Source organism: Podarcis melisellensis, assembly GCF_964234715.1.
Source record: "Podarcis melisellensis genome assembly, chromosome: 3".
NCBI classification, from domain to species: Eukaryota; Metazoa; Chordata; class Lepidosauria; order Squamata; family Lacertidae; genus Podarcis; species Podarcis melisellensis.
In genome coordinates, this window is record NC_138530.1 from 13,261,528 (window position 1) to 13,273,442 (window position 11,915).

The 11,915-nt window shown below is 45.3% G+C and overlaps 1 long non-coding RNA gene across 1 annotated transcript; it reads left to right on the forward strand.

Annotated features, from left to right (window-relative positions):
• Positions 1–1,131: 1,131 nt before the first annotated feature.
• LOC309365979 lies at positions 1,132–5,462 on the forward strand. Its single transcript, XR_014166344.1, has 3 exons — positions 1,132–1,292; positions 2,926–2,996; positions 5,168–5,462. It is a non-coding gene; the product is annotated as an uncharacterized lncRNA (long non-coding RNA).
• The last annotated feature ends 6,453 nt before the right edge of the window (positions 5,463–11,915 follow it).

The window sequence follows — 11,915 nt, forward strand, 5'->3', positions numbered from 1 at the left end:
ACCCCCCGGATGTTAGTGATGTCAGATGAGCTCTCCACCTTGTAAATTGAGATATAAAGGGATAGTTCAGTTATGTCAAGAACGGTGCTAAACAAAATGACAAGTGCATATGCATATATTGTGTGTGTCAATGTGCATATATATCTCAATTAGAGATGCTGGCGCACTGCCAGGTTTGAGTAGGGAAATGGTCCATGGGGGCTGGTTTGCCTCAAAGAAGAGATGGACATCATCCCTAATGCTTTACCCCAACTGGGACAAAAATCTGAGTCAGAGGGGCATGCCTGCCTGCCAACTGCCCATTCCCAGCATCATCACCAGTGATTTCTACAAGCTCTTTGTTTAGTCGTTTAGTCGTGTCCAACTCTTTGTGACCCCATGGACCAAAGCACGCCAGGCACTTCTGTCTTCCACTGCCTCCTGCAGTTTGGTCAAACTCATGCTGGTAGCGCGACAGTTAGGTCCATAAATTACCACATAGCATATGTTGTTTAGTTGTTTAGTTGTGTCCAACTCTTCATGACTCCATGTCTTCCACTGCCTCCCACAGTTTGGTCAAACTCATGTTAGTAGATTCGAGAACCCTGTCCAACCATCTCGTCCTCTGTCGTCCCCTTCTCCTTGTGCTCTCCATCTTTCCCAACATCAGGATCTTTTCCAGGGAGTCTTCTCTTCTCATGAGGTGGCCAAAGTATTGGAGCCTCAGCTTCAGGATCTGTCCTTCCAGTGAGCACTCAGGGCTGATTTCCTTCAGAATGGAGAGGTTTGATCTTCTTGCAGTCCATGGGACTCTCAAGAGTCTCCCCCAGCACCATAATTCAAAAGCATCAATTCTTTGGCGATCAGCCTTCCTTATGGTCCAGCTTTCACTTCTATACATTACTACTGGGAAAACCATAGCTTTTTCTATACGGACCTTTGTTGGCAAGGTGATGTTCTACAGGCTCACCCTCCCCCCAAACAGCATTCTCCTCCTTTTCATTTATTTCCCAAGTAGGGAAGCAATAGGAGCACCACTGCTTCCCACAACCTGGTGTGTTATTAAACTACAACTCCCATCATTACATGACCATTGATCATGTTGGCTGGGTGTTCTGCCAAAGGTTCTGGAAGCCTAAAGTGATGGTTCTTCGAATTCAGCTAGACTATGGAAACCACCAAAGTTTTAACAGGTTTTATTTAAAGGATGCGGGAAATAAAGAGAGAAGAAAAGGACAACGTCTTACAGTCCCATATGTTGCCAGAGAATCACCTTCCCTTCCTGGGCAGGCAATGGGTCAAACTTCTGACAGGTGAGAGGTACAGCACAGGTGTCAACAGCAAGGTCTGCACTGAGATTCCTGCTTGTTGTGGCTGGGCTTGATCTTTGATCTGGGAGTGCTGGCAACACTTGACCACTTGGGCTTAGGGTCACCTTCCCATGACCTTGTCTATGTCAGGTTTGAGGTGCAGGTTTTGACCTTTAAAGCCCTATGAGGTCTAGGACCCTTGTACCTACGTGACCGCCTCTCCTGGTATGCCCCACGGAGGGCCTTAAGGTCCACAAACGACAAAATTTTGGAGGTCCCAAGTCACAAGGTGGTTAGATTGGTCTCAACTAGGGCCAGGGCCTTTTCAGTACTGGCCCCGACTTGGTGGAACGCTCTGTCACAAGAGACCAGGGCCCTGACATCTTTCTGCAGAGCCTGCAAGACAGAGCTGTTCCGCCTGGCCTTTGGTTTGGACTCAGTCTGACCCTTATGTTTCCCTCCCCTTATAGTTTTGATCTATGGGCTACTATTAAAATGAGGCTGCATTTTAAATTGCATTTTAACCCGTATTTTAATAAATTTAGTTTTTTCCCTCGTCGTCCCCCCATTATGTTTTTATTGCAATTTTACTGGTAGCCGCCCTGAGCCTGGCTCTGGCCAGGGAGGGCGGGGTATAAATAATAATAATAATAATAATAATAATAATAATAATAATAATATCACATTTCTCCATTCAGCTGGCCTTTCTATAAGAAGTGCTGATTCTAGCAAGCTGTCAGGAACTCCTACAAAGCTCTACTCTCCAAGCTGACTGACTGCACCTCTCCAGGATTTCAGACAGATTTCAAATGTCATTGAGATGGCCTTACCATGTAATGGATAAATACAAGCGAATGGACTCAAAAACCAGCTTGGGGGGGGGAGTGCATGATTTATTATCTTGGATTTTAAAGATCAGATGCTAATTTCCAAAGATGATTACTATACACTACATATTAAAATGTTGTTTTTTTTTAAGTTGCACTTCAGCAGTTTAGGCAACTGACAGCAATCAAACAGCACATTAATTTGTACTGTTGGCTCTAGGGTGAGACGATGCCATTTGTTTGGGGCTTTTGGGCGCAACACAACAGTCATTATTACTCTATGAGCTAAGCTACTCAACACTTCTACACAGGGAGGAGAAGCGGCTTCCTTATCCTATCAAAGCAGCAGGGGATTCTAGGTACATTAGGCAGAATGCAATTACCCAACTTGGACTGAGGCCAGGGCACAGGATAATATCTTCCTTCTTTGGGAGAACCACGCGGGACCCATAATGATGATGTTTTATCAAGATCATGGATTTGTGCTTTTTGTGCATGCAAAAGTCAGGACTTCACAGCTAAGGAAGTTTTCTCTCTCCAGATAAGAGGATCACTGTGCATAAGAAAAGGCACATATTTCTTTTAATAAAGGAGTAATTAATTTGTTTGCATTGTGTTTCTGGTTGCATCGATGCCACCTATATGCTACAAAACCAGGCTTGCAAATGAGGCGGATGTTCAAGACACCCTGTGCTCTTCAGAGATGAATAAATTGTTTCCCTAGCAACAGAAACTTATGCAAACTCTGGAAATATCTTTCCTCTGCTTCAGGTTCCCGTTTTTCATTTAATGCTTCATGTGCTTATTAGCCTCTTAGGTGGAACAGCCACAGAACAAGATTCGAAAAGGGAAGCTCAACAGAACGGAATAAACAAAGCAGGTGCATTTCTGGAACTTCAGTCTATCAACATCAATTATGTATTGAAAAAATTAACTCACTGGAAAGTATCTTTTCCCTTTCAAGAATTCTTCACAGTTCTGTCAAAACAGTGAAGCCGATGATTTAGCAAAGTGGCTTTGTATGTTTATAAGCAAATGCATTTCATAGAATCAATGAATTGCAGAGGGCCATCTTCCTGGTGTTTGGTCGGAATCTCCTTTCTTATAACTTGAAGACATTGCTTTAGATCCTACCCTCTGGAGAAAAAGAAAACAAGCTTGCTCCATCCATCCTCCATGTGACAGCCCTTAAGATATTTGAAGATGGCTGTCATAACTCCTCTCAGTTTCCTCTTTACCAGACTAAACATACCCAACTCCTTCAACCATTTCTCATAAAGCCACTCCCAACATAAGGAGGGGGGGGCGTTGTGGGCTCATGCCCTCCTGCATCCTCGTGGGGCTGGCTGCAGCCCTGCGGGACTTGGGAATCCCGGGATTAGTTATTATTCATCATTTTCTGCGCCAGCCAATCGGCTGGTGGCGGGGGCGGGCTTAGAGGAGTTCATTTAAGGTCGGGGCAGCCTGTGCTCGCCCCTTTCTTTTCTTACAGCCAGCTGCGGCTTCCCACCCACCCACCCTCTAGGTTGTCATTTGGACTTTGCTATGGGCTTCGGCTGGTCACCGCAAGGGGCCTGGTAGGAGTTTTTCCACTTGGCTAATTGGCATCATTTTGGATGCCACTTGGTTTTTTTGCCTACCTCGTAGCAAAATGTCACAACACTTTTGGTTTGGGCGGTTAGGCATTGGCAGGGGTATTATTATGCAAATGAGTTGGGGGGGAGGAATGCCGTCACTTCCCCCAAATGATGAAGGGTAGTTCGTTAAAGGACTCCGGGGGGCGTCGCCTCGTCCGAAACCTATAGAGGCTAGGGCCTAAAGCGCGCTCCCGAGCGGTAACCCCTTGGGGAGCGCCTAGGGATGTGCATCTCGGGGGCTCCCCCGGTTGGTGCTTAACCCTTCCCAGTTCTATGCCTGTTAGTCTGATAGGGCCAATGTCTAAAGCCAATGCCGCTCTTACCTGTAATCAATAAAGTTGTGGCCATTTTTCGCCCATTAACCTAAATTCTGGTGTCCATGTGTCTTTATTTATTCCATCTGCGGGAGGGGGCGGGAATCGCCACGCAAGTCTTGGTTTCCAGACCCTTAATCATCTTGGTTGCACTCCTCTTCACACATTCCAGTTTATCAATATCCTTGATAAATTGTGTTGCCCAGAACTGGACACAGTATTCCAGGTGTAGTCTGGCCAAGGCAGAATAGAGAGGTGCTATGAGTTCCCTTCAACGGGACAGTAGACTTGCTAAGATCCCTAGATCCTTTTCACATGCACTACTGGCAATCTGGATGTCTCCCAATTTATATTTGTGCAGCTATTTCCTCCTGTCGAAGTGTAGAACCTTACATTTGTCCCCACTGAAACCTGTTTTGTTAGTTTTGGGTCAATCTGTTAAGGTAATCTTGAATCCCGATTCTGTCTTCAGCCACGTTAGCTAACCCTCCTAATTTGGTGTTATCTGAAAATCTGATATCCCTTCAATACTTTTATCCAAGTCATTTTTAAAGACATTAGCAACAACCGAACCCTGTGACACCCTACTTGTTACTTTTCCCCAGGATGATGAGTAATCATTAGTAAGCACTTTTGGGCCTTGCTCAGTCCACCAGCTACAAATCCAGATCAAGATACACTACATTCAAAGCATTCCTATGATCTACCAAGCTTGAAACTCTGTTAAAAAATGAGATTCATCTAGCATGACTTACTCATAAAGGGTGCATGTGTGTGTGTATACCTGAGAAGAGTGGGTAGGAGAAGTATTGTAGACAATTTAGGTGCACTCCAGCTTAATGGTGATCAGATTGTGTTGAGCTTACAGCAGAATGGACATCTGTTGCATTCCAGCTTGAGAGAAACAAAACAAGATGGTGAAGGAAAGCTGTTTCCAGTTTTGCAAGTGTCATGATCCCTGATAGGATATGACATTTTTCAAGGGTCATTTCCAGCTGCGGAAAGTGCTTACATGTCTTCTCATGTGGGAGAAAGCACTTGTCATGTCCATGACCAGCTCCAATGCAAGGCTCTCCCCTCCCTTTTTTTTCTTTTTGCAGGAGAGACTGGCAGGAAGACCTGGGTAGCTGCAGACAGAGGGGAGCAAATCCTGTTCTGAGTTGAGTCCAACCAAATCTCACACCTTCCCTGCCTATGATTGCCCCTTCAGACTTGCTCAACGCCCTCCATGGTGCAATCACAACATTCTGAATGGCCATGCATCCCCTTCTGCTTTGTCTCTGCAAACCCTGAGCTATTGTACAGAAGACAGTGGGACTGATATATTGGTTCTACTGTGTGGGGAATCCCAATTTAATCTTGTTAAAGCCCCAGTAAAGCAGGGGGCACCTGGGAGAGTAAGAGCAAAGGTCTATTAATTGTACTAGCTATATTGCCATTTGGCACCCTTTTCCTTGTTATGTGGAAGGCATTCAGGGATGACTAGGACAGGAGGCAGGAGAAAAGCTTCGAGCGAGGTGCACCTTGAAGTTGATAATGCAGGAATCCATGGCCAAAACTTCCCATCTTTCTTCAGGCAAAGCTCCTATTGAGTAAGTGCGCAGTAATTGAATGAAAGCTGAATTCCTGCTGTACTGAACAGAGTTGATAGAGGACTTCCAGATTACACAGCTCAATTTTCGGCGTCTTTTTGCAAAGGCCCGCTGTGAAGCAATTAGTGGGGACCCTTCGGTGCTGTGGTGCAAAGGAGGAGCAATGCACATCTGGTCTCCCTCTAATCTGATAATGCTCTTTTCAGGGGTGTGGGGGTAAAGCAATGCTGCTTTGTCACATTCCATGCTATTTTGATATACAGTGGTACCTTGGGTTACAGACACTTCAGGTTACGGACTCCGCTAACCCAGAAATAGTACCTTGGGTTAAGAACTTTGCTTCAGGATGAGAACAGAAATTGTGCTCCGGCAGTGCGGCGGCAGCAGGAGGCCCCATTAGCTAAAGTGGTGCTTCAGGTTAAGAACAGTTTCAGGTTAAGTACGGACCTCCGGAACGAATTAAGTTCTTAACCAGAGGTACCACTGTATATGCTCAAAGTCACTCAGGGGGCAGATTTGCTGTCATCATCTCAAGCAGTCAACAAACCCAATATGTGCTTGAGGCAAGGTTTTCATGTGCCAGCCCCACATTCCCTACTTCACTCTGATCTTTATGCATTTAGTGAAGGTGAGGGGAACTGCATATAGCCAGTGAGCAGGATCCCAATCACCCACATGGGTCAGGCTCTACAAATGGGTGGAGATTGTCACTTATCAATCACTTGACATCACAATGACATCACAGGACCTGCTTTTGCCTCTTTGGACCTGAGTGAAAAAGGCTGAAACGTTCAGCTAAATGGCCTTCAATGTCTTCTTGCCATTGGAAGTTCTTCATTTTCAGGGTTCCTATTGTGCGGGTGGCACTGTGGGTTAAACCACAGAGCCTAGGACTTGCCGATCAGAAGGTTGGTGGTTCGAAACCCCGGGACGGGGTGAGCTCCCGTTGCTTGGTCCCTGCTCCTGCCCACCTAGCAGTTCGAAAGCACGTCAAAGTGCAAGTAGATAAATAGGTACCGCTCCAGCAGGAAGGTAAACGGTGTTTCCGTGTGCTGTTCTGGTTCTCCAGAGGTGGCTTAGTCATGCTGGCCACATGACCTGGAAGCTGTATGCCGGCTCCCTCAGCCAATAAAGCGAGATGAGCGCCGCAACCCCAGAGTCGGCCATGACTGGACCTAATGGTCAGGGGTCCCGTTACTTTTACTGTTGTGCAGAGGCTTCTGAAGTTGTTCAGCTCAGGTGATGATGCAGGGGACATTGTGGGTGAAGCCACACAACATGAACACATGATCAGACTGACCACCTGAAAAGAGCTCATAGCTCCAAGTGCAATGCTGTACTTTTTGCCCACTCCCTCCTATTCCAGAGGAGTAAATGGCAAATATTGTGAAGTGTCTCCCCCCAATCTGCCTCCCCTAATTTGCTGGTGGGTGAGTTTTCACCCCTAGATCTACAAGTTAATTCTTATCTACCTTCTGACTACAACTGATGTATTAAAAAGCCGACAAGAGCAAAGGCAAGTGGGTGGGTGCTGGTGGTAATGGGGATTGACTTCCATATCAGTCTTTGACCAGTGCTAACTCTGCCTTTGAGAAGCTTGTCACCGGCAATGTAACATGAACATGTGAGACTAAATTCAGATTGCCCCCAATGCGCAGCTTGTTCCGCCCCAAAAGGTGGATGATAACAAGAATGCTGCCTGCCTGATTAAACTGAGCAAACATGACATGGGAGTCATAACAGAGCCGTATCTATGCACCATCAAGCTGTCACTTTGATAAAATGACTTCTTCCCCAACACCTCCATGTGCCTGAGCACCATTATGATTAGCCGCACTAAATCTCTATCCTGGTGCTTGTGCTGGTCTAAGTGGAGCATTTTCATATTTCCACAACTACGGCCCTTGCTTTTAACTTGGCCGTTGGGGTGATGAACCGTTCAAATCACAGAGAGCACTAAAACTCAAAGGGGTTTCTTATGTACCGTATTTTTTGCTCTATAAGACTCACTTTTTCCCTCCTAAAAAGTAAGGGGAAATGTGTGTGCGTCTTATGGAGCGAATGCAGGCTGCGCAGCTATCCCAGAAGCCAGAACAGCAAGAGGGATTGCTGCTTTCACTGCGCAGCGATCCCTCTTGCTGTTCTGGCTTCTGAGATTCAGAATATTTTTTTCCTTGTTTTCCTCCTCCAAAAACTAGGTGCGTCTTGTGGTCTGGTGCGTCTTATAGAGCGAAAAATACGGGTATCTGTCTGAAACCATAGGTTTTTGTTATTGTAGCATGGCAAAAAATATTTTGATGCAACATCAGGCTCAGCCAGATGAAACTAAACCCTTTAGAGCAGCGGTCATCAACCTGTGGGTCTCCAGATGTTGTTGGACTACAACTCCCATCATCCCTGAGCTCTGGCCTTGCTAGCTAGGGATGATGGGAGTTGTAGTTCAACAACATCTGGGGACCCACAGGTTGAGAAAGGCTGCTTTAGAGCAAGGTCACAGTCTAGAACAAGCCACCTCCTGACCCATTATGAACTGGTACAGCAGCAAAGTCAGAGAGACAGACATTGTTCAAATGATCTTCCCTTACAAAGGAGCGAACAGCTACTTGGGTCTCATCAGAAGCCTTTGCGCCAAGGGTCTTTTCATAAGGGGTATTCCAAACCTCTTGATTGGTTGATTGGCTGTTTCCATGAGCAGGAAATAAGGTGTTTCCAAGACGATGCATATACACATCCTGCGATCACAGATTGGGGGTGGGGTGGAGTTGTAGTACAACAACATCTGGAGGTCACCAGGTTGGGGAAGGCCAAAGCAGATGCAGCATGGCGAACAAAACCCATCAAATTGGGTAGCTTTTGTGTGGATTCACATGTGTCAGAGAGAGCTTATCGCCACTTATCTAAAACAAAGTAAGAATTACATTCTGTACCTGGTGCTGCCCAGGAATTCTTAGAACCCCTAAATGCTGAGATTATATACAGATAATGTGATTCATTCCTAGGGCTGTGCAGACGGCAGGTATCACCTGCAGACTGTAGGTATCATTCTCTGCTCACCCCTTTGCTGGGAACAGGCTCTCACAGTCAAAGCGCATCGAGGGGCTGTCTGAAAGCCCAGGTGGGGCAACGGATGAGACTCTTAGTTTTGTACAGCAAGCTACATCCATGCAAGACAGCAGAATCATAGAATCATAGAGTTGGAAGAGACCACAAGGGCCATCGAGTCCAACCCCCTGCCAAGCAGGAAACACCATCAGAGCACTCCTGACATATGGTTGTCAAGCCTCTGCTTAAAGAAGTTTCTGCGCTCTTTCTTCCTCTCCAATGATTCTGACTCAACATCAGGATGTTGAGCTTTCTGGCACTAAGAGCTGTTTGACGTTGGAACAGTCTCCCTCAGAAGGCTGTGGACTCTCCTTCCCTGGAAGATTTTAAGCAAAGGTTGGATGGCCATCTGTCATGGATGCTTTAGCTGAGATTCCTGCATTGCACCAGGTTGGACTAGATGACCCTCAGAGGCATCTATTATGGATCTATTATTTCATTCATAGTCAGTGTTCACTTCTAAGGGCTGAAGAGCTTCACAAACTGTGCACAGAATGGAAAGGATTTGGTTTAAAATACATGCCTTTTTGTAATTGATTAATGTTTTTTAAAATACAAATCACTGTTTTCATTAACTTCTTGTTATTAAAACCAATCGGCTGCATATTCCATTTTTATTTTTTGTTTTGGCAGAAATGAGTTATGGAACCTTATTTTTTTTCCCTGTGCAGCAGCTGAAAAAAAAAAAGCAGTTTTCCAAAAGCTGCAGTGATTAATTGTCATTCAATTATTTCCTGACTATGTTCAAATTAGAAAATAGGCTGGCTTAGATCAATGAGTATAAAATTCATCCAGCTATGTCTTCAAGCCAGGAACATTCCTGATGATGATAAAGAGGAGAAGATCAATGACATCAACTGGTCCATCTTCCTGCAACAGGCAGCCTGTAGGCCAGAAGTGACCCGTGAAGCAATTTAATCTGTTCCCTCCCTGCAGCCCTATTACATTTAAATCTCTTTTAAGGAAAAGGATATCTTGCTGATATGCAGCGCCAACTACTACAGAGTCTGGTGATATTTAAAAGGAGATTGGCTATACAGCAGCATTCTCTTTTGGCCCATAAGCCACCACTGATGAAGAGTGGAGGGGAACAGTTCTATAATTCAGACATACTGTTGGTTTTGTTCCCCTTCAATTCTGGTAGGAAATCTGGATTTAAAATTTGCTGATTTGTTTTGAACTGGTGAGAAATGAGACCTGCTATTGTGATTCATTCTATTCTCTTGTTATGGCGATTTGAAATAATATTTTGACGTCAAGTTTGAGTCTGCCTTTAGCATTTTTAGTCCTAGACATCGGTATTAATTTGTGAGGAGGTCTCCATGGTGCAAATGCACCAGCAGAAGCTCTGTATTGGCTCCACTGGTAGCTTTGCACTGCGCTGACATCCCTGCTGGCTTGCCCATCCCTGTAAGCTACAACAACCCACCTTCCAAGAAGATAGTGTAGTGGCTCTATCCCAGCTGGTGACCCATTTCGGATGCATCTGCTGTTGAAGGTGATGCTTTTCAAGTCTGTAGCCCAATGACAGCATTGGGGATGTGATGTTCCACTTACTCAGACTGAGTCCAGTTTGAAAGCAGATTAACTTCAAATGTCATTTTGGAAGTGTATGAATTCCAAATACCTGGGGGCAGGGTGCATCATATCAATCTGTTTTAAATGAAACCATTCAGATGTTCAAGTCTATTATTTCAGTAGCCATCATTTGCTGAGGACCTTTTCAGAGGACCTAATTCTTAGACAACAAGGCCTTCATTTGTCCATTGAAGGTCTGAGGTTTAAGGAGAAGGAGCTGGGTGAGCGTATGAGCAGGGCTCCTATTAGCGGTAATGATTGCTGTGATCAGCATCGGGTGGCAAATTTCCTGGGTAGGCTGGCAAGAATATTCTAATTCCAGTTAATTGCCATCAGTCATAATTGGGAAAGAAAATGGCTGTCTGAATCCCGTATTGAAAAATGATGTCAGGTGATGACTATGGAATGCATGGGAGGTAAACGAGATGAGCCATTTCAGGTGATGATAATTGAACAGAAACGAGCAACTGAAGATGAGTGACAGAGGATGATGTATGCTGAGTAGGCAGAAGAAGATAAATAATGTGCAGTGAACTTTGCTAATCAGCTGGGAATCAGAAAAGAAAACTATTCTAGGGCATATTTGTAGGGAGTGTATCTGCACTATGAATAACTCTGCCCGGGAAATAGAATGATAGACAGATACAAATTCCACAAGGGAAATGAATGTGCTGTTCTACTCTTGGTGACTATAGTCACTCTAAGGGACGAGGAAGGAGATTGTAGGAATCATTGGAGGCTTATGCAATGTGTGATCGGCTGAGCCTCCTAGACCAATCTGTGCACTTTGGCTTATTTTACAGAAGAAATGGAAATAGGCCTGTATGTATGGGTTTGTGCAGGGCCGCAAAATTAGCAGTGTGCACCAAGCCACAAGATTCAGATTGAACATGGGTTCAGCACTTTGAAAAGGAGTCTGCCTCAATCCAGAGTGCTCTGTAAGGTGTCCAAACTGGCAGGGGATCCATCTGAGCCCCTCTTCCCCTCAGTCTCTTGGCTATTACAGACTCCTCCAATTCACTGATCCCTTATTCCAAGTCATTCTCCAACCCTGCTTCTTCTAGTGCCCACTCAGCACTTGATCCAGCCACCACTCGTCAGTGTTCAGCCAGTCCCTGGCAGTAAGTAAGGGAAGTTGGTGACTCTAGGTAATGGAACATGTTGGAACACAGCTATAATCCTTATTATTCTTATTTATTTATTTATTTCTTGCCCTTCACCTTAAGGTTCCAGGGTGGATTACAGCATTAAGCCACAATATATTCTTATTTTCTTCTTCTTCTTCTTCTTCTTCTTCTTCTTCTTCTTCTTCTTCTTCTTCTTCTTCTTCTTCTTCATTCTATTTATACACTGCCCTATACCTGAAGGAGTGTCTCTACTCCCATCGTTCAGCCCAGACACTGAGGCCCAGCTCCGAGGGCCTTCTGATGGTTCCCTCACTGAGAGAAGTGAGGTTACAGGGAACCAGGCAGAGGGCCGTCTTGATAGTGGTGTCTGCCCTGTGGAATGCACACCCACCCTGGGTGTCACCACTGAGAGGGGTGACAAAATGTTGGGTGGCACTTACTGTGGGGCC